The 20,570-nt window shown below is 44.7% G+C and overlaps 1 protein-coding gene across 2 annotated transcripts in view; it reads right to left on the bottom strand.

Moving 5' to 3' along the window:
- The window catches only part of RGS9 (regulator of G protein signaling 9), a 224,586-nt gene that overhangs the window by 182,617 nt on the left and 21,399 nt on the right, over positions 1-20,570 (bottom strand). The window contains exon 2 of one of the 2 annotated variants that reach the window (XM_068264027.1): positions 10,429-10,494. The gene's annotated coding sequence lies outside the window, so the exon portion shown is untranslated. Of the gene's footprint in view, positions 1-5,431; positions 5,484-10,428; positions 10,495-20,570 lie in introns of those variants that run through there. The other variant, XM_068264028.1, reaches the window with a different exon arrangement.

Below are 20,570 nucleotides of genomic sequence, written 5' to 3'. Positions count from 1 at the left end.
ACTTTGGTGTCTCAGCCTTGGGTGCTGGAGGACCTTGTCCCGGCTCTGGTCCCACCTCTCGATGGATTTCGTGGTAGACTTACAGTACCTTCCTCTGGAGGTAAAAAAAAAATTGTATTTCTACTATTCAATGTCATGACTGCACAGTGTCTTGTAGTTCTTATGTATATTTGTTCCCCATTATTTGTTTGTACTATGTACAGCGCTACGGAAGATGTTGGCGCTATATAAATAAAAAATAGTAATAATAATAATAATAATTGTGATATTTCCAGGGCTATGGACTCAGTACAACTCCATCCCCTCCGTTTATGAAACCACCGACTGTAACTCCAGGTACCCAAAACTGCTCCGACTCCTCGACTCCGACTCCACAGCCCTGGATATTTCCATTTTCTCTCTCTCTGCTCCCCCACCCATAGTGACGATTCATGTAGAAAATACACCAATAACCCCAACTCCTAAAGCTTGAGGTCTGGGGGTAATTCTGGACGCTGAGCTCTCGTTTAGACCCCATATTAACACATTAACTGCCTCCTGCTACTTCCATCTCAAAAACATTTCCAAAATGCGCCCCTTTCTTACACAAGAAGCTACTAAAATGCTTGTACATGCTCTAATCATCTCCCGTCTTGACTACTGTAACACCCAGCTCTGTGGCCTACCAAACAGCAGACTGGCACCTCTACAGTCCCTACTGAACTCTGGCAATCAGGTACAGAGATTTGTGAAATCAGTATTGTGAAGATCTCACCCCTGGATTCCTCAAGACATAGTGAGCTGAGCCCCTGGTAGCAGTAGTAGGGGATCAGTTAAAAATGGCGCCAGAGCCTACAGTGTAAAAATGGCGCCACATTAATTTGCATTATAAAACGATATTAATCGTTTCATGAGTTAAAAAATGGCGCCGCACTAAAAACGATATTTATTGTTTTATGACCTCCATAAAACGATAAATATCGTTTTGAAATGTAAGTCATAAAACTATAAATATCGTTTTGAAATGTGTTAAATATGGGTTTTGCTCTAAGTGTGTGTGTGTGTGTGTGTGTGTGTGTGTGTATGTATGTGTGTGTGTGTGTGTGTGTATAGGGGTGTGTGTGTGTGTATAGGGGTGTGTGTGTGTATATATATATATATGTATGTGTGTGTATATATATATATATATATATATATATATATATATATATATATATATATATATATATATATATATATATATATATATATATACACATGCATACATATATACACACATATACTTACATAAATATACACACACACATATATATACACACACAGACACACACACATATATATACACACACACACACACATCCAGGAAAGGAGCTTTAAACTCTCAAAAATGAAAAATATCGTTTTCGTAAAAACGATAAATATCGTTTTCGTAAAAACGATAAATAGCGGTTTAGTAAAAAACGATAAATATCGTTTTTAAAAAATTTCGTGCGTAACCAGGCGCCATTATTTGGCTGGCGCCATTTTTAACTGGACGCCAGTAGTAGTACTGAGCTGGGAACTCAGGAGTGCAGAGAGACCTCCCCACTGATGGAAGAAACTGTTATGAGGAGATATCAATCCTGAACAGGATGTCCCTGTAATAAGGCAAGCCATAGTTATACATGCTGCAGGCAGGACGCTCTGTCAGTTTATCTCAGGCCAGACAGACAGGAAGATAGAGCTTACACCCCCTCCCCGGCCCGTCGCTGTCACAGATAACAGTCCTGGCATGGTGCCACACAAGCACGCTACTTGGCAGAAGTTCTCTGAAGTCTGTTGGGGAAGATCTGTGAGCAGAAGATATTTCACAACAGAAATCAGTGTTCCTTCATTTTGGTCTATTGCCTTGAATGCCTTCATTCTATAACAGGGAAAGGGGTGAGGGTTGTGCACCGTACAGTCGCCCCAAGCAGCCAATCACCAACCGTCATCTGTCGCTCTGGTCTATACATGCTGATGATGGAAACACCTGACCAGCTTGCCTTTCTTTGCACCATTATTATTTTTAACATGGTCATGTATGAGTCAATCCTACTAATATTATAAATGGGAAAGTTCGGATGTTTGGATGTTTGCTATTCGATCACGCAAAAATGGCTTAACGGATTTGAATGGAATTTGGCACACACATAGTACATTACCTGGAATAACATATAGGATACTTTTTATTCCCATAACCCAAAAGTGGGAGGAGACAAATACAAATTTCCCTGGGAAAATGTAAACTGCAGCCATTCTTACACTATTATTTGGTAGGGTTCTCACACTTTGTACAGTTGGTCATTGGGTGGTTGCGATTAATATTCAGAAAAGTGGGTGGAACCTACAAAAGCCAATCAAAATACACCTATTGATTTTCAAGGGAATTATTTAATTGCTGCCATTCTTGCACTGTTAATGGCACAAGCCTCAAACCTGGTACAGTTGGTCATTGGGTGACTGGGGTTCAAATTCAGAAAAGGTGGTGCAGCCACAGCCAATTATATTTATTTCATTTCAATGCAAATCGTTGATGCCAAAGACCGCAAAGCTCACAAACTAGGTCATTGAGTAATTGAGTAATTGTGTGTTAGGGTTAGAAAAAGTGGGCAGAGCCAACACCAGCCACATACATGGCTGGTTAGAAAAAGTGGGCCAAATACATGGCTGGTTAGAAAAAGTGGGCAGAGCCAACACCAGCCAAATACATAACCGGGCAACGCCGAGCCACCAGCTAGTATTTTCATAAGCTTCAGGCCCCTTGCATACTGTGCATACTGAGTTACTCATCCCCGCCGTTTCCCCACCACAAAGTGCCATACAAGTCTATGGAGACTTGCACACTTCACACGGTGCAACGCGGTGTGCAGAACGTATCCAAGTCGCTGCAATGCTGATGCAAATGCTGTAGCGGGTTACCGCATGACCCGTGCCTACCACACAGAGCATGCAGCAATGCAAGTTAATGTGCGACGCAGTAAGTATGCAGGGGAACAACAAGAATCCCAGTGGCCTACTTCCTGCCCAGCAGGAAGTACGTCACTAGCCAGAGGGCGGGTCTATACATATGACCCTGTCACTGCACCATGACGCAGCATCATATGAAATCTCATATCTGAAATCAAGTGAAAAACCGGCCTCAGTTTCTTTGATCAAATCTGCCAGTAATCTGTTGACCTCAAAGATCTAGGACAAAAACATAAATTCTGTCAGTGTCACACACTCCCCCCCCACTGTTCATACATTACATACAGGTATCCAGAAAAGCAAGCACAAAATGAGGGTTTTACAATGCGGATAATTTTAAACAGTAAAATATAACCAGTGGCGTAGCTAAGGTGTTCTGCCCCAGTGCAAGTTTTACATTGGGCCTCCCAGGCAATCGCTCAGCAAAATCTGCCAAGAACAATCACAGGGTCAGAGGTGCAAGAAGGGGATGGGGAACAGTTTGTTAATGATTACCACTATTCAAAGTATCTATAAAAGTGATTATTACTGGCACAGTACCAATAAAGAAATAATACTGCAGTTGAGGGAGGGCCCTACGGGGCTTCTCTGGCCCAAGGGCCCCGATGTGGTCGCAACCTCTGCACCCCCTATTGCTACGCCACTGAATATGACCTTTAATACATCAAATATAAAATCCATCTGGATAAGAAGTTTAATAACACATAATGCATTACGGCAGTAACATTGAGCGTAGCCTAATGTTTCACCATGTGCGACCACAAGAGGTCACTTCTACAAAGGCATGTAGTGAAAATGTACAGATCTCCAAGGGTATATATGGGCATGCATAGATCCCTTCACATAAGGGATTATAAATACATTTTAATACATTTTTGATTTGAAGAAACACGTAGCCGCCAATCTACAGAAATAAACTATGACATCATGAATATAACTGTAACATTTAGAGACATCATAGCTCCCAACTGTCCCTCTTTTCGAGGGACTGTGCCTCTTTGGGAGCCCTGTCCCTCTTTCCTCCTCATTTGTCCCTCTTTCGGGACTTTGTTCTTCTTTCTATGTAAATATATATATATTTCTCTACTAAAAAATGTGCTTGATTGACTCTAAACGTTATTCCCATCTTTTAAATTGATATATTACTAATTTTAAAATGTTAATATGGAGGAAAATGGATACCAGGATGGAAAGGACCAGTGTGGTTTGCATTATAAAACATATTTTTCTTATGAAATCTTTATGGTATGTGTGACTAGGGGTGTGACAGGGTCGTGATCAGGGGTGTGGCTTAAGTGTCCCTCTTTCTCATCTCAAAAAGTTGGGAGGTATGGAGACATGAATGTCAGCCTGAAAATACCATCTAAAACAGACATGCTTATTCTGAATCATTGGTCTGGTTTCCCGGAGGACTATGCCAACTGTCTGGGCCATGGGATGAAGTAGGGACAGCCCCCTTATATAGGGACAGGTTTGATCTGTCCCCCAGCAGAGAGTTGAGCTTATAGATATAAGATGTATTTAATCCATGGTCGTGGCCCACTAGCGGACCTTAGAGAAGCAGTGCAAAGGAGGAGTGTGTGAGAGGGTAAAAGAGAGAGTAAAATAAAGGGGGAATGAGAGGGGTGCACATATGGCCCGGCCGGTAAGGATCACTCAAAAAAGGATGTTCCAGTTTGTTTTCAAGAGCATCATGTCAGTCCCTAATGATAAAGGTTAATTTCTTGAGTTATAGATAAGATTGCCCAGCAAGTTCATGGTGAACCAGAAAGGAAGTAAGGGGCTACAAATGACCAAAAGCCCTCTTACTAAAATGCTATGCAAAACAGAATTGTGCCTTCTTAAAACAGAAGGTATTTGTGATTATTCAGGTTGGAGTGAACATATGAGGTGCCCCATAATGCATCACTGCAGAATATGCAAACTGTCTCTGAAAGCCAAACACACCTCCAGAACCGTTGGAATGCAATGATGTGTCAGCTTGTTAATTGTACAGGGATGATTAGCCTACTAAGCAGTGATGCATTATGGGACACCTCATGTTCTAACTCCAACTTGAATACTCGCAAATACCTTCTGTTTTAAGAAGGCAGATTTCTGTTTTGGTTAATTTCTTGTTGATTATAATGGAATGAATCCTATTTTTATCTTCAGTGAAGGCAAGTGAGGGCTTTTTCCAATTCTTGGCGATTGTCATGGTCGCTACCAGCACTAGCGTGGCCAATTTGTTTTGTGTCTCAGTTAGGGCTTTGATTTTTTTCATGGAGCAGGACTTGATCAATCTTTGCAAATCGATGATTGTATGGCGAGCATTAGATTTTTTTTTTTTTGCCTACCTCAGGTGATAAAATTAAGGCTAACTAGTTAAGCAATGATAGGAAATGTAAACATCACAAACAGAACTCTGAGACTTTTGAGAAGAGCAGAATGTCCAAATGATGGTGCTATTATGAAGAAAAGTTACCTAAAGATGTACTTGGCTAGTTTGCTGGCTTGCATTAATCCTTACTTGCTAGCAAGCTGCTCCTGTGTGGACAGATCACAGACAAATCATTCCAGCCTCCAGCTTGTGTCTTACCACTCTACAAGCAAGGGAGGGGGAAGAGGCAGGAGGGAGAGAAACACAGTGAGTGTAATTCCTTATTTTAATAGCTAAGCATTGCTGGAGACTACAGCTTGTATTCTACAGACAGGAAGTTTTGAATCAGGATTATTCTCCTGATTCAAAATGTCCTGTTTGTGAAATACAAGCTCTAATTTATTGGCTAGTTTAAAAGAAAAACAGTAAGCTTTCAGCTAGTACGCCTTCTTCAGACTCTATTCCTATTTACTGACAATGTTATAACACACAATCAGGAGATAGTTTTGCAAATATAAGTGTCATTCAGATACATTAATTACATGGGATCTTGCAAGGATTGTGAAGTATTTTGGGCAAATAGATAAGACCCTTGGTTTACTTAAAGAGAACCCGAGGTGTGTTTAAAGAATGTTATCTGCATACAGAGGCTGGATCTGCCTATACAGCCCAGCCTCTGTTGCTATCCCAAATCCCCCTAAGGTCCCCCTGCACTCTGCAATCCCTCATAAATCAGGTTGAGGCTGTGTTTACATCTGTAGTGTCAGTCTCAGCTGCTCCCCCGCCTCCTGCATAGCTCCGGTCCCTGCCCCCGTCCCTTCCCTCCAATCAGCAGGGAGGGAAGGGATGCAGGCGGGGGCTGGAGTTCTGCAGGAGGCGGGGAGAGCAGCAGACTGACACTATAGATATAAACACAGCCAGCTCTGACAAGCTGTTTGTCAGCAGCGTAGCTGTGATTTATGAGGGATTGCAGAGTGCAGGGGGACCTTAGGGGGGTTTGGGATAGCAACAGAGGCTGGGCTGTATAGGCAGATCCAGCCTCTGTATGCAGATAATATTCTTCAAACCCACCTCGGGTTCTCTTTAAAGGGAACCAGAGACGGCCAGAGATGGGAAATTGAAAAAGATTTTATACATACCTGGGGGTTCCTCCAGCCCCATCCGCATGGATCGCTCCCACGCCGCTGTCTTCCGCTGCCTCTATCACCGGTACCGGATCCCGGCACTTCCACCGGACATGGCCAGTTGTACGCATCTACAGGGACTCCCTCCGTCTCGCTGGCGCCTGCTTTACGCATGTAAAGGCGGCATATTTAAATCTTAATAGGACACAGAGGCATGTCATGTGCACAATGACATACCTCTGTGTCATTTTATCACCGCTGCTAGTTCCCCCATGGCGATGCTGTCCCCCCTTTAAAAGATCACCAGGCTGCTTATTGCTAGCCACAGAGCCGGTTCTATCGTGGGGCGAGAGGGGGCAATGCCCCCTCAAATAAATGTCCTGCTCCCTCAATGGTTCCGGGCAGAGCGGCAGGGAGGGGCCGTGTGGGATAGCAGGCAGGGGACATGCCCTTCCCCCGCCAGACTGTGGGACCCCGTGTTGAACTGGCCGCAGCGTCTAATAGACGCATTGCCAGTTTATCCCCGCAGCCCGCAGCTCACCGCTCCAGCCTGCATAGTCTTCCGGCAGGCAGAGCAGGGCTATGGGAAGATGGCGCTGTATCCAGTACAGGGCTTTAGGTGCCATTTTCCCCTAGCCCTGCTCTCTGCAGGTCAGGGCAGGACTTTCGCAGGCTGGCTGCACTGCTGCAGATCGTCGGGGTAAGCTGCTCCAAGGGAGAGGAGTCTTCTGCAGGTGAGTAAATGCTTTTTTTTTTTTACAGGTGGTCATTAGTTTTTGGTGAAACACTGCCCACATTATGATTATTTTCAATTGAAACATTGCTGCAGTACGATTATTTTGTGGTGAACGCTGGCCACGTTACGATTATTTTATGGTGAAATGCTGCCACATTACAATTATTTTCTAGTGAACCATTGCCTCATTACGATTATTTTCTGGTGAAACGCTGCTGCATTACAATTATTTTCTGGTGCAAGATTGCCGCATTATGATTATTGTATGGTGAACCATTGCTGCGTTACGATTATTTTATGGTGAAAGATTGCCATATTACGATTATTTTATGGTGAAAGATTGCCACATTATGATTATTTTATGGTGAACCATTGCTGCGTTACGATTATTTTATGGTGAAAGATTGCCATATTACGATTATTTTATGGTGAAAGATTGCCACATTATGATTATTTTATGGTGAACCATTGCTGCGTTACGATTATTTTATGGTGAAAGATTGCCATATTACGATTATTTTATGCTTGCCGCACTAGCATTACTGAAAAAAAAATGAGCTCGAACATGATACCCCCTTCACATTTCTGACTGCCTCCTCATATGTGCCTTTCTAGAACCGGCCCTGGCTAGCCTTCTGTTTACCTAAGACTTGTCAATTAGCCTCCTCCGCATTGCTGCCTCCATTACAGGCTTCCCCCGCCACTCCCCGCCTCTGCTAGCTTCCTCCAATCGGAAGCCAAGCCGCCACCCAGGAAGTACTCCGGCAGGGGGAACCTGTAATGGAGGCGACAGTTAAGAGGAGGCTGATTGACAAGCCTCAGGTAAACAGACGACTAGCGACAAGCAGATTGTCGCTAGCCTGGTGATATTTTCAGGGGGGACAGCAGAGCCATGGGGGGACTAGCAGCGGCGATAGAAGGACACAGAGGTATGACTTTGTGCACATGACATGCCTCTGGGTCCTATTAAGATTTAAATATTCCACCTCGGGTTTTCTTTAATGGTATGTTACTCAGCAGGGGGCATTCAGGGCGGGACCAGTGATTCTCAAGGGGGCCAGTTCTCCAGTGTAGCGCTGCCCATGGGGGTGTAACTAGACTTAATAGGGCCCCATTGCAAAAATGATAGCGTAAGGCCCCCTTGATTCCCGAACCCCATGAGGGTCATGTGATCGGGACTCGGCGAATGGCGGCAGAGACTGTTCTGCTATGAAAGGACAACTGTAGTGAGAAGAATATGGAGGCTGCCATATTTACAGTATATCCTTTTAAACTTTTAAAATACCAGTTGCCTGGCAGCCCTGGTAATCTATTTTGCTGCAGTAGTGGTTGAATAACAGCAGAAACAAACAATAATGTCAGAAACATCTGATCTGCTGGCTCAGGGCTAGTTCACCTGGGCGCTTGTTCAGCGCTTTGCTGATCACCGGCGATCAGCAAAGCGCTGCTACTAATGTATCCCTATGGATACATTCACGCTGCGGCGTTTGCGATTTCGATCAATCGCAAGCGCTCTGCATGCAGCGTCTTTGGGGCAATGGCGCTGTCATTCTCGTTCTATTGACGGATAAATCGTGCTGAATAACAAGATTTTGCCCATAAATTGTGATTGCGGAGCAGAATGTGATCGCAGGCAAGCAGCGCTCCGAGCGCCGAGTGCGAACTAGCCCTAGAAGTATTAGAGCCAGAGGATCAGCAGGACAGCCAGGCAACTGGTAATGTTTAGCAGAAAATAAATATGATAACCTCCATATCCCTCTTGTTAGTTATCCTTTAAAATGAATGTCTTCTTAGGTGGCAAAATATTTGCAGCTATAACCTGGGTCATACCAGAATATATTGGTGAAGGTGGACCTGTCAGCAGTCCTCACTTTGGTCTGAATTGACACAGGTGAGGGCTGCAAACCTCTTACACCTAATAGAAGAATATCTAACCCAGGTTGCTGGATGAATTTTATCTTCCAGCATTTCCCAGCTTAGGTCCATTGTCACCCAGGTAGTTAAAGAGGACCTGTCCCATACAGGGAGCATGCAGGACACAATGAGCAGTGCTGTCACATTGCCCCTCATCAGGAAGGGACCAGAGGGGAAGTGTAGTGATCCAGCAATGAATGATGGGTATTTTCCACAAACAGGGCTGTCCTGAAAAGAGAAGTGATCTCATCAGAAAGGGGAAGTTGCACATTAGAGTCAGCATGCTGCGGACAAACAATCTGATCAGCGAGGAGGATGGGTGTGATCTGTGATCCCAATCTCCATTCTACCTCTACCCAACACTGTACCTTCACCATACCAAAGTACTGTGTGACGGGGGACTACTACTCCCAGCATGGCTTGTGTACTGACTGGTACACAACTACTCCCAGAATGGCCTGTATTCATTGCATATTTTGTAATGGGGCAACTACTACTCCTAACAAGAGTGTATGCAATGTGACTGAGGGACTACAAGTGGCATGTACATAGTGCTTGTATGGCCTGTGTAGTACTTTATGACAGGGACTACAACTCCCAACAGGACCTGTATACAGTTTACACTATGTTACTGAAGGAGTGGAGAACTCTCAGAATGAACTTTTTTAAGTGTATACTATGCGACTGAGGAACTACAACACCCAGCATGTCCTGTGTTCACAGTATGCTGCATGACTGGGGGACTACAACACCCGGGATGTCCTGTGTTCAGTGTATGCTGTGTGATGGAATGACTACAACAACCAGCATGGCTTCTGTTCAGTGTATTCTGTGTGAAAGAACTACAACACCCAGCATGGCCTGTGTTCAGTGTATGCTGTGTGACAGAACTACAACACTCAGCATGGCCTGTGTTCAGTGTATGCTGTGTGACAGAACTACAACACTCAGCATGGCCAGTGTTAAGTATATGCTGTGTGACTACATTGTATACAGACAGTCCCCTACTTTCAAAAGTTACAAAAGTCTTATACATACAAATAGCTGTCTCCATGTACAAAATATACAGTGCTGTCTTTTGCAATATACTTTTGTTAATAAATGTTACTGTACTGTATAAACTGTTGAAAGTTGTGTAAAGCACATTGAAAACCAGGACTGTGGAGTTGAGGAGTCAGAGTAATTTTTGGGTATCTGGAGTTGGAGTCGGGGTCTGTGGTTTCATAAACTGAGGAGTCGGTGTTGGATAATTTTTGTATCAACTCCACAGCCCTGGTAACTATTAGACTAAGGAGTCGATGTTGAGGAGTCGGAGCAATTTTGAGTACCTGGAGTCGGAGTCTTCAAAAACTGAGGAATCAAAGTCGTATGATTTTTGTACCGACTTCACAGCCCTGTTAAAAACAACCAAAAAAACATTATTCATACAGTGTGTCAAAGTACAGTTGTCCGAAATTAAATAATTTATCCACATGCAGCACACCATACCACACAAATTCAACTCGTTCCTGATGGCCGTTTTACACTATGGGCTTGATTCACAAAGCGGTGCTAACTGTTAGCACGCCTGTGAAAACCCCCTTAGCACGTCTAAACGAGCTTTTCGCACATAAAACTTTACGCACGTAAAACTTTACGCGCGCACTGCACAGAGCGCAGGGTGCTCCGCGCGAAGTGCCCATTAAAGCCTATGGGACTTAGCACGCGCATAGGACTTTGCGCGTGCAAAACTTTGCGCACAAAACTTTGTGCGCGATCTGATTGAGAAATCTGGTGCTAACCTACTTAGCACCCTAGTTAGCACGTCTAAAGACTTTAGACGTGCTAAGTAGGTTAGCACCGCTTTGTGAATCAAGCCCAAATATCTTATCTAAAGGTTAGATAGTTTATACACAGCATATCTAGCTGCAAACAGCTTTAAAAGTTTATGATTATTTATTCCTGTGATACAATGAGGGCAGCCATGTTCTGTTTGTCACAGACTGAGGGCTGGAGATGCTATCAGCTTGCCTGTGTAAATTCAGTCCCCTCTCCTCCTCCCTCCTCCCCTCTAAAATCAATGGCTAGTAACCTCCTCCTCCTCCTGCCCAGACTGAGCTCCCATAAGCCCTTGCTACAGTGCCAAGGCAGAAAAGGAGCTGTAGGCGATACTTGTTTCGTTTATAGAGAATTGAGTATTAAAACAAAACAAAAAAGTATTTGCCTTGAGGAATGCCGTATAAACTATATGAAAGGAACACAATTATGCAATGAGTAAAAGTTTATCTCGGATCCACTTTAAGTATGAAAGTCTCCATAGACTTATTTATATAGCCGTCTCTTGGGGTAGGAAATCTTACCACAGGTGCTGTGGTAAGATTTTTTACCCCAAGAGACGGCTATATAAATAAAAGTCTAACTCAGGGAGGCAGAGGCATGATGGGATTTGTAGTTTTGTCACAGCTGGAGTGCCAAGGTTAGCCATCACTGGTGTATGCTAAGTGACTGCGGAACTACAGCTTCCAGCATGGTCTGTGCACATGACAGAGAGATTATAATTCCCAGCACGGTCTGTGCACAGGGTACGCTATGTGACTGGGAACTACAAGTACCAGCCTGGCCTGTATAGAGTGTATACTACTTGAATGGGGCCTACTACATCGCCCAGTATGACCTGCATACAGTAGATACTATGTAAAGGGGGAACTACAACTTTAAGCATGTCCTGTGTACACTGTGTTGCTGAAGCACTACAACTCCTAACACAGTCTGTATACAGTGTCTGTATACAGTGTATACTATGCGATTGGAGACTAATCTGAAAGCATGTCCTGTACACAGTGTATGCTATGTGTCTAGAGGACTACAACTCCCAGCATGACTTGCACAGTTGTAGGTGATGCTATGCAAGTGAGGAACTCCCAGCATGGACTGTGCACAGTGATCTGCCTAACGTGTGCTATGTGACTGGGGTAATACAAATTCCAGCACTGCCTGTATGTGCCAGGGGGACAACTGCTAATAGATTGCCTTGTGTACTTTTCATGTGATGTGGTAGAGGACTGCAGCTCCCAGCATGCCGTGTATGTGATGAGACTGCAGTCTGGCCTGCATTGTATATTGCATACACTCAGGCAGCAGAGTAACTGTTTCTGCTCTGTACGAGACCCTGCCAGGGGAAATATGCAGTCATTTCTCTCTCCCAACTAGATGAAACTTGTCCATAACCAAACATTGGATTCCCACCATTCCCAGGACATTCCAGGCTATGCAGAGCTGCTGGTGGCCTCTTCTTTCCAAGGGCAGCTCTACTGTGCAGCTTGGGCCTTGGAAATGCTGCTGATCAGGTGTTATTATCATTGATATCCCTGACAAAAATATCTTGTGTCCATCTATTCCCTTTCACAGCAAAGTCACAGTAGTAACAAGGTGTACAGTCCCGTCTTATAAATGACTTTGCTATTTAGATATTGGTCGTACACCTATCTGTTGAGTAGGAACCAATGGTTGTCAGACATAAGCAGGGCCGGATTTGTACTTTTTACCACCCAAGGCCAACTATACCATCTGTATGGTTGTTATCTCTGTGTGCCCCAATGGGAATTCTCCTTACTTTCCATCATTGGTGTCGCAGACAATAGCTATTTTAGTAATACGTGTATAGATTATAAGTTATGTTTTGAAATTTTATGTTCTGCTTGCCATCTCACTAATGATGGACCCATTGCGTCACCATGAGAGTTAGGCTGATGTATACCTGCAGGATAGAGCTTACAGGTCTTGCAGTGACGGCACAAGTACAGGAGGAGAGTACAAATGTTTAAGCTGTTCTTGTAGATAGAGATGACTGCATAGAACAGCTTTCCTGACCCTCACTGAGCCGCCCCTAAACTTCTGGTGCCCTAGGCCATGGCCTTGCCAGAAATCCGGCCCTGGACATAAGTATGACTTGGGTGCCAGCAAAATATAATTATGTAATTTTTTTTATGGATCCTGTGAAACTCTCCTCCTTTGTAGCCTTTCCCTAACCTCCTCCCTGCCCAACCTTACCCAAATTTCTAATTTCTAATCTCCTAGATTCTCCTGGGAGAATCTGATGCCATTCCCTCCTAGCTACCCTGACCCTTGGCTCCTTCTAAGAGGCCTGAGACCTTCACACCTAGCTACTCTAACCCTAGCTTCCACCTAGAAGATCCTAAAACCCTCACTCCTAATTCCAAAACTACTTCTAAGACACCCTCACCCTTAGTCCTTCTAACCTCCTTCCATGAGAACATGAGACCGTCACACCTAGCTTATAAACCTACTCCTAGAGATCCCTTACAACCTCACCCCTTGTCCTCCTTCTAAGATAACCCAATATTGTCACCCCCTTAGTCCCCCTTACCCCAATCTGCACCTAAGAGAACATGAGCCCCTTACATTTAGCTTTTAAATCTAAACCCACTCCTATGAGAATCCCTGAGAACCTTCCTCCTACATTCCCTTATACTCCTCCTAGAAACCTTCACCCCACATGACCCCCTTAAGTATAGCCTCTTGCTAGGAAACCACAGTGGCCTCTCTCCTAACTATTCTTGGCCCCTCTAAACCCTTTAAAGAAAGTGGTGTAGCTATAAAGCCATGGTCCCCAGTGCAAAAATCTACACTGCCCCCACCCCCACATGTGCAATGACTACATGGTAAAGATTACCACTAAAGGAAGGGAAGGTTAGTGGATGAGGCCCCCCTCACAGCTCTTGGTACCCTTGTAATTGCAGGTACTGCTCCCCAGTAGTTACAACCCCCCCACACGCCTCCTGGAACTGAGATACATTCATAAGCAAAATATCTGAGGACTATGCTGAATGGGGAACCTGCCACTCTGTACAGTCCCCACATTTATGACATTTTTAGCATTCAGGGTGGAGTAGCGGCTCCAGGAACTGACTGCAGAGATTTTCACAGAAGTGAAAGTGCTTTGTGCCAGAGCGATATTTCTATGTCTATTTGTCCTGAGTTTGTTATGTCCTTACTGCAGACCTGAATAAGGAACTAAGCCTTTAATGCATAGGAGAAGCACCATACATCTCTTCCATTCCTTGCCTGGTCTTCAGCTGGTCGGGTGAGGCTAGGAAGTGGCCTGGCCAGGTATGTGAGGAGCTAATTGTGTAGTCACAGGTCTGATCTGCAGTGTATGGGTGGTGGAGTGGGGGTACATGGCTGTAATTTAGGAGGAGTTTAAGAGATTGACGGCGGAGGGGAAGAAGGAGTTCCTGTGCCTTTCAGTCTTGGTGGCAATGACCCGAAACCTCCGGCCTGATGGGAGCCTGCTAAAATAGCGGTGGCCTGGGTGAAAGGGATCGCTTGCAATCCTCAGTGCTCTAGAGCGCAGTCTTGTGACGTAGAGGAGGTCAAGTGGAGGAAGAGGTTTCCCAATGATTTTCTCTGCTGAAATGATAACCTCTGTAATTTACATTTATCGCTGGCAGAGGAGCCAGAGTACCAGACCAGGATGGATGAACAGAGGACTGATTCAGTGGTGGCAGTGTAGAATCTTCTCAGAACCTCTTGGGCCATACCGAACTTCTTCAGCTGGTGGAGGAAGAAGAGCCTTTTCTGGGCTTTTACGAGGGTGGAGCTGGTGCTGGCCTTCCAGCTCAAGTCATTAGAGATAGTAGTGCCCAAGTGGTGAACACAGAGAACTCTTGCCACCTCAGTGCCGTCAATGTGGATTGGAAGTGGTTTGGGGGCATTCTTTCTAAAGTCTATGGTCATCTCTACAGTTTTGGCCGTATTGAGGACCAATCTGTTTATTTTGTTTATTTTGTATTGTTAAACCCTGCATGCTTTTGTACAGCTCCATGGACGATGCTGGTGCTATGTAAATCAATAATAATAATAAAGTTTGCAAAGTTTGAACAGGGCCGATGCTTCCATTAGGTACAATAATATGCATATTCTGTTTTGTTAGGAACCAGGGATGAACAGTAAATATGCAACAGCATATTTGACATCTTTTTACCTCCTCACAGATGCCAATGGAGAGGTGGCAGCTGAGGTTAGCAAATCATTGTTGATTAAATAAATGGATTAGCTCCTAGCAACTTTGAGTTGCTAATCTGAAAAGTCTCCTGGTTAAGGCCCAGGTTCACATTGGCCTTAAAAACAGAATTAAATGGACTGGATGCTAACGGAGGGGAACGGATCCTATGTTAATCAAAATGATCCATTCACATTGCTCCATTAGAACAGATCCGTTCGGAAAGTTCTGCCGAACAGACTGCAAGTTTGGGTTGGCAGCGGTTTTAATCTGTCTAGTGCATACATGTCAAACTCCGGCCCGCGGGCCAAATCTGGAATTTTCTCTTGGATATATCATAATGGTACATGCTAGGCTGGCTTCAGCATGTAGCATTGTAGTGTGTTGTGTTGGTGTTATAATGGTTAGGATAGCAGCCTACAGAGTGGTAGGCCTGGGTTCTATTCCTGACCAATGTGAGTTGGCTTTTGACATACTACAAATCCTTAAGCAAGCTCATTTTTTCTCTTGGATATATCATAATGGTACATGCTAGGCTGGATTCAGCATGTAGTGTTGGTGGTGGTATAGTGGTGAAGTGAACTACCAACCATGCACTCAGACCTAGGTTCAATTCCCGGCCAAGGTATGTAAGCTGGCTTTTGACATACTACAAATCCTTAAGCAAGCTCATTTTTCTCTTGGATATATCATAATGGTACATGCTAGGCTGGCTTCAGCATGTAGTGTTGGTGGTGGTATAGTGGTGAAGTGAGCTACCTACCACGCACTCAGACCTGGGTTCAAGCTCATTTTTCTCTTGGATATATCATAATGGTACATGCTAGGCTGGCTTCAGCATGTAGTGTTGGTGGTGGTATAGTGGTGAAGTGAGCTACCTACCACGCGCTCAGACCTGGGTTCAATTCCCGGCCAAGGTATGTAAGCTGGCTTTGAAATACTACAATTCCCTGGAAGACAAGACCCTCCTCCCTCCAGGAGGAGGGAGTGAGGTAGGCGTAATATAAGGAATAACAATTAGCTAGGAACAAGCCTACAAGAGCCTAACTAAACTCTCCCTAGCAGAGTCTGTCAGCAGCTGTCCCTTAACTAATTACTGTAGGCAGACGAGTGAGTAAAACGACAGGAGAACCTTGCCTTTTATAAGGAGGGGGGGCTCCAGGAGTGAGTGTAGTTTGATTGGCGACAATGTGCCTGCTGACTGTGATGTAGAGGGTCAAAATTCTGCTCAATAGAGTATTATGGGGGTGAATCGAACTTCCGGGAAAGTTCGTCTTCGCCGGCGAACCACCCAAAGCGAACCGTTCGGGACATCTCTAGTCACATCAAGTATCCTCCTTCACCTCCGCCAAACTACCTGTGACCTGGCCAAACACAATTCATGTTGAACTGCCCCGACATGTTTGTACCGATATTCCTCAAAATTGAAAACTGTTCCCTACAATCAGGGATATTTCCTGCTTTACTGAAGGAAGCAATCATCAGGCCTCTACTCAAAAAACCCTCCCTGGACCCAGATGCAATGACCAGCTACAGACCTGTCTCTAACCTTCCCTTTCTGCGTAAGCTAATTGAAAAAGCTGTATATCTCCAGCTAGAAGCCAAAATCCTACAAAACAACAGTTCTGACCCATTCCAGTCTGGCTTCAGGAAACATCACAGCACTGAAACTGCTCTCATCCAAATATGCAACCACCTGCTCATGGCAAGAGACAGAGGAGAGTGCTCCATCCTGATACTGCTAGATACTCAGGGGCGTAGCAATAGGGGGTGCAGAGGTAGCGACTGCATCGGGGCCCTTGGGCCAGAGGGGCCCCGAAGGGCCCTCCCTTAACTACAGAATTAGCTCTCTATTGGTCCTATGCTTATAATAATTACTTCTGTAGATACTTTGAATAGTGGTAATCATTAACAAACTGTTCCCCATCCCCTTCTTGCACCTCTGACACTGTAGTTGCCATTGGCAGGTTTTGGTGCGCCGTATAAATTGTTATGTATAGAGTGCTTGGGGGGCCCCATTGTAAAACTTGCATCGGGGCCCACAGCTCCTTAGCTACGCCACTGTAGATACTGCAGCCTTTGATACAGCTGACCGTGACATCTTGATAAACAGGTTACAGGAATACTGTGGCATTAATGGCATAGTTCTTCAGTGGTTCCAATCCTTCTTGAGCGGCAGAACCCAAAAAGTGTCTATGGGGCCCTTCCTGTCCACCCCTGTATCACTTAAGTATGTGGTGTCCCAGGGCTCAATCCTTTCTCCCCTAATTTTCCCAACTTACATGTTACCGCTTGGAAAACTAATCCAAAAACATGGCCTGACATACCACTGCTATGCTGATGACACCCAACTATATCGTTCCATCAAGCCTGATGTGACAGACCCAACTCCAACTATAAACGCCTGCTTAGGCGAACTACAGCAATGGATGAATGACAACTGGCTGAAACTGAATGCAGACAAAACTGAAGTCCTTCTGATTGGAGGGCAGAGCATGATAACAAAACAACTTAACTTGCAGTCTTCACCACTGGGAATAGGAGGCACGGATCTACGCAGCTCTGATCATGTGCGTAGCCTGGGAGTTCTAATTGATGGGGATTTAAACTTCAGAACTCACATCTCTGCTGTGGTGAAATCATCCTATTTTCACCTGAAGAACATTGCAAAAATCAAGCACCTCATCCCCCCAGAAGATCTACCACCAACCTTAGTCCACGCCTTCATCACATCCCAACTGGACTACTGCAATGCTCTCTCTACACCGGCCTTCCAAAAAAGGACATGTGCCGCCTACAGCTGATACAGAATACTGCTGCCAGACTGCTAACCAACCAACCCTGTCACTGCCACATAACGCCAGTCCTGCACTCCCTTCACTGGCTACCTATAGAATGGAGGGTCCTATTCAAAATCGGCCTACTGACATATAAATCCCTGAATAATCTGGGCCCTGGATACATGAAAGATATGTTGCAGCTGCGTAGCAATCCCTGCAATCTCAGATCCACAGGTTCTAATAATCTAGTCATACCCAGAGTCCACTTGGAAACTTTTGGTCCCAGAGCCTTCTGTCATGCTGCTCCTACGTTTTGGAACTCCTTACCTCAGCTGATGAGGACAGCTCCATCTCTAGAGGTGTTTAAATCCAGACTGAAACCCCACCTGTTCAGTTTGGCATTTGCAGAAATATAACTTTTGTTGTGTGAATACTTCATCCTACTACCAACTACTCCAACTACTAAATCTGAGAGAGCCTAAGCGCTTTGAGTCCTATGGGAGAAAAGCGCTATAGAAATGTTATTGTATTATATAGGATTGGACTTCATCCCAATCAGTAGCTGTTACCCCCTCTCCTATGAGAAATGTGTAACTTTTCTGAGACAGATCAACAGAGGGCTCTGTGTGGCTGATCTTGGAATGAGACCCATCCCACAGTGTGATGTCAGGGCCGTGACTCTGGCCCTTTCCTATATGTGAGCCTTGTTGAATTTTGGGAAATAATTGGCTGCTTCCAACTGCCAAGCAAGCAGTATCTTAGTCATGGCCGGATTCCAGGCAAGGCCACATAGGCCATGGCCTAGGGCACCAGGAAAGCAAGGGGCAGTCTGTGGGCAACAGGGAGGCAGTAGCTGTTAGCCTGCCAAATATTTGTCTTGCTACACAGAGTTTGCACATAGCATCGGGCAGCTACAATCAGCCGGATCTGGCACTCGGGGGGTGAAGGGGCAACGAAGGGGCACTTACAGTGATTTCTGAGCCGCCTGTGTCACTCACCAAATGTGCCACTCGCCAAGGAGCTTACAATTGAATCCCTGCCATTACTAATCACTAACTGTCCTCAGATGAGCCTACAATCTAACTTCTGCCATGTTGCGGGGGATATGGGGGGGGGGGGGAGTTAGGATGCTGTCGATCCTGGGGCAGCTGCTGGTAGTTGGCCTTGGGCGGTAAAAAGTACAAATCCGGCCCTGATCTTAGTGGGTGTGCTTATGGATAATAGCAGTTGGTGCTGTCTGTTTTTCCCCCTTGTCTGTCAGCAGTGAAGATGATGACCTGGCTGCAAGCTCATGATAGATCAAACAGCATGAACAAATAACATGGGGAATATCAATCATTTCTTGATCTATCTTCTATTCGTTATCTTCTCACTTTACAATGTATAGATTTATTTCCCCTATTACTATCTTTCGGTAAAGTTTCTCTTTAGTAACTTACATGATATAGTGGAAGCTGCTTCCTCTCAGTCTGGGAAGGAGTTAATGGTATTGGAATGTTAAGAGAGGCATAGTAAGGGAAAGGTAGATAGCAGCGATAAGACGTGTAACTAGGGACCCCAGTGCTGTTTGGCTGCTCTTGTGTGTGATGCTCTGAAACATGTCCACAGATATCGCGCTTCACACTTGGTAGAGTCTAATGTGCTTTGTGTGAGCATCAGGATGGCCCCAGGACACAAATGACAAAAAGATACAGGAAGTCCTGGCAGATAACTGCCAGGAAGTGGACCATGCACAGGTCCATTTTTATAGCAGATTTGATTATGCTGATTGGATCTGCCATCGATCCGTTGACTCACTTTCTCTGCTGATTTTTAAAGAGACTCTGTAACAAAATTTTGAGCCTTATTTCTTCTATCCTGTAAGTTCCTATAGCTGTTCTAATGTGCTCTGTCTTACTGCAGCCTTTCCTAGTTGCACATTGGCTGTGTTATCTCTGTTATATGATCTAATCTTCTCTCCTCTGTGGGGTCTGTTGGGCTCAGGCAGTCAAGCTGGAATGTGCTGTTCTGCTTGTGATTGGATAGAAGCTATACACACCCTTTCCGTGCCCCCTGCACACTCTGTATGACTCACACACTGAGCTACTCTCAGCCTATCACTTGCTATGTCTTTTGTTTGTACACACTGCATAAAAATGGCAATTACAAGTCAGGGTTGTAGCAGGGAGTGGCAGAAACAGCACAGAGGGGCCCAAGAGAACATAATGAATAGAATGACTACAGTCCGGTTAGTTCTCTTGGACGCATTATAAATTATAAGGCCACCTCTGTAGATTAATCATTTACATGAAAAAGGAGAATCTGTACTGTAAAATTCTTACAATAAAAAGCATACCAGCTTTTTATTGTAAGAATTTTACAGTACAGATTCTCTCTTTCATGTAAATGATTAATCTACAGAGGTGGCCTTATAATTTATAATGCGTCCAAGAGAACCAACCGGACTGTAGTCGTTTTTGGAGAGGTTCATGCTGAAATCTGATGGTATATCAATTGGAGAAGCCATATTGATTGCAAAATGGTGCTGTGTATGGGAAGCGTACAGCACCATTCCCCCCCCCCCCCCCCCCCCCACGTGCATTCCTAAACCTGCTCAGTCGCTGAGCTTGTGTTTGACTGCATATAAACTATTGGTTACGTCCTGCACCAGTAACTGTTATTGCAACAGTTTGCAACCTTCTCTGAGACC

This window comes from Hyperolius riggenbachi, chromosome 12, assembly GCF_040937935.1.
Source record: "Hyperolius riggenbachi isolate aHypRig1 chromosome 12, aHypRig1.pri, whole genome shotgun sequence".
NCBI classification, from domain to species: Eukaryota; Metazoa; Chordata; class Amphibia; order Anura; family Hyperoliidae; genus Hyperolius; species Hyperolius riggenbachi.
The sequence above is the reverse complement of the archived record's forward strand: the minus strand, read 5'-3'. Positions and strand labels throughout refer to the sequence as shown.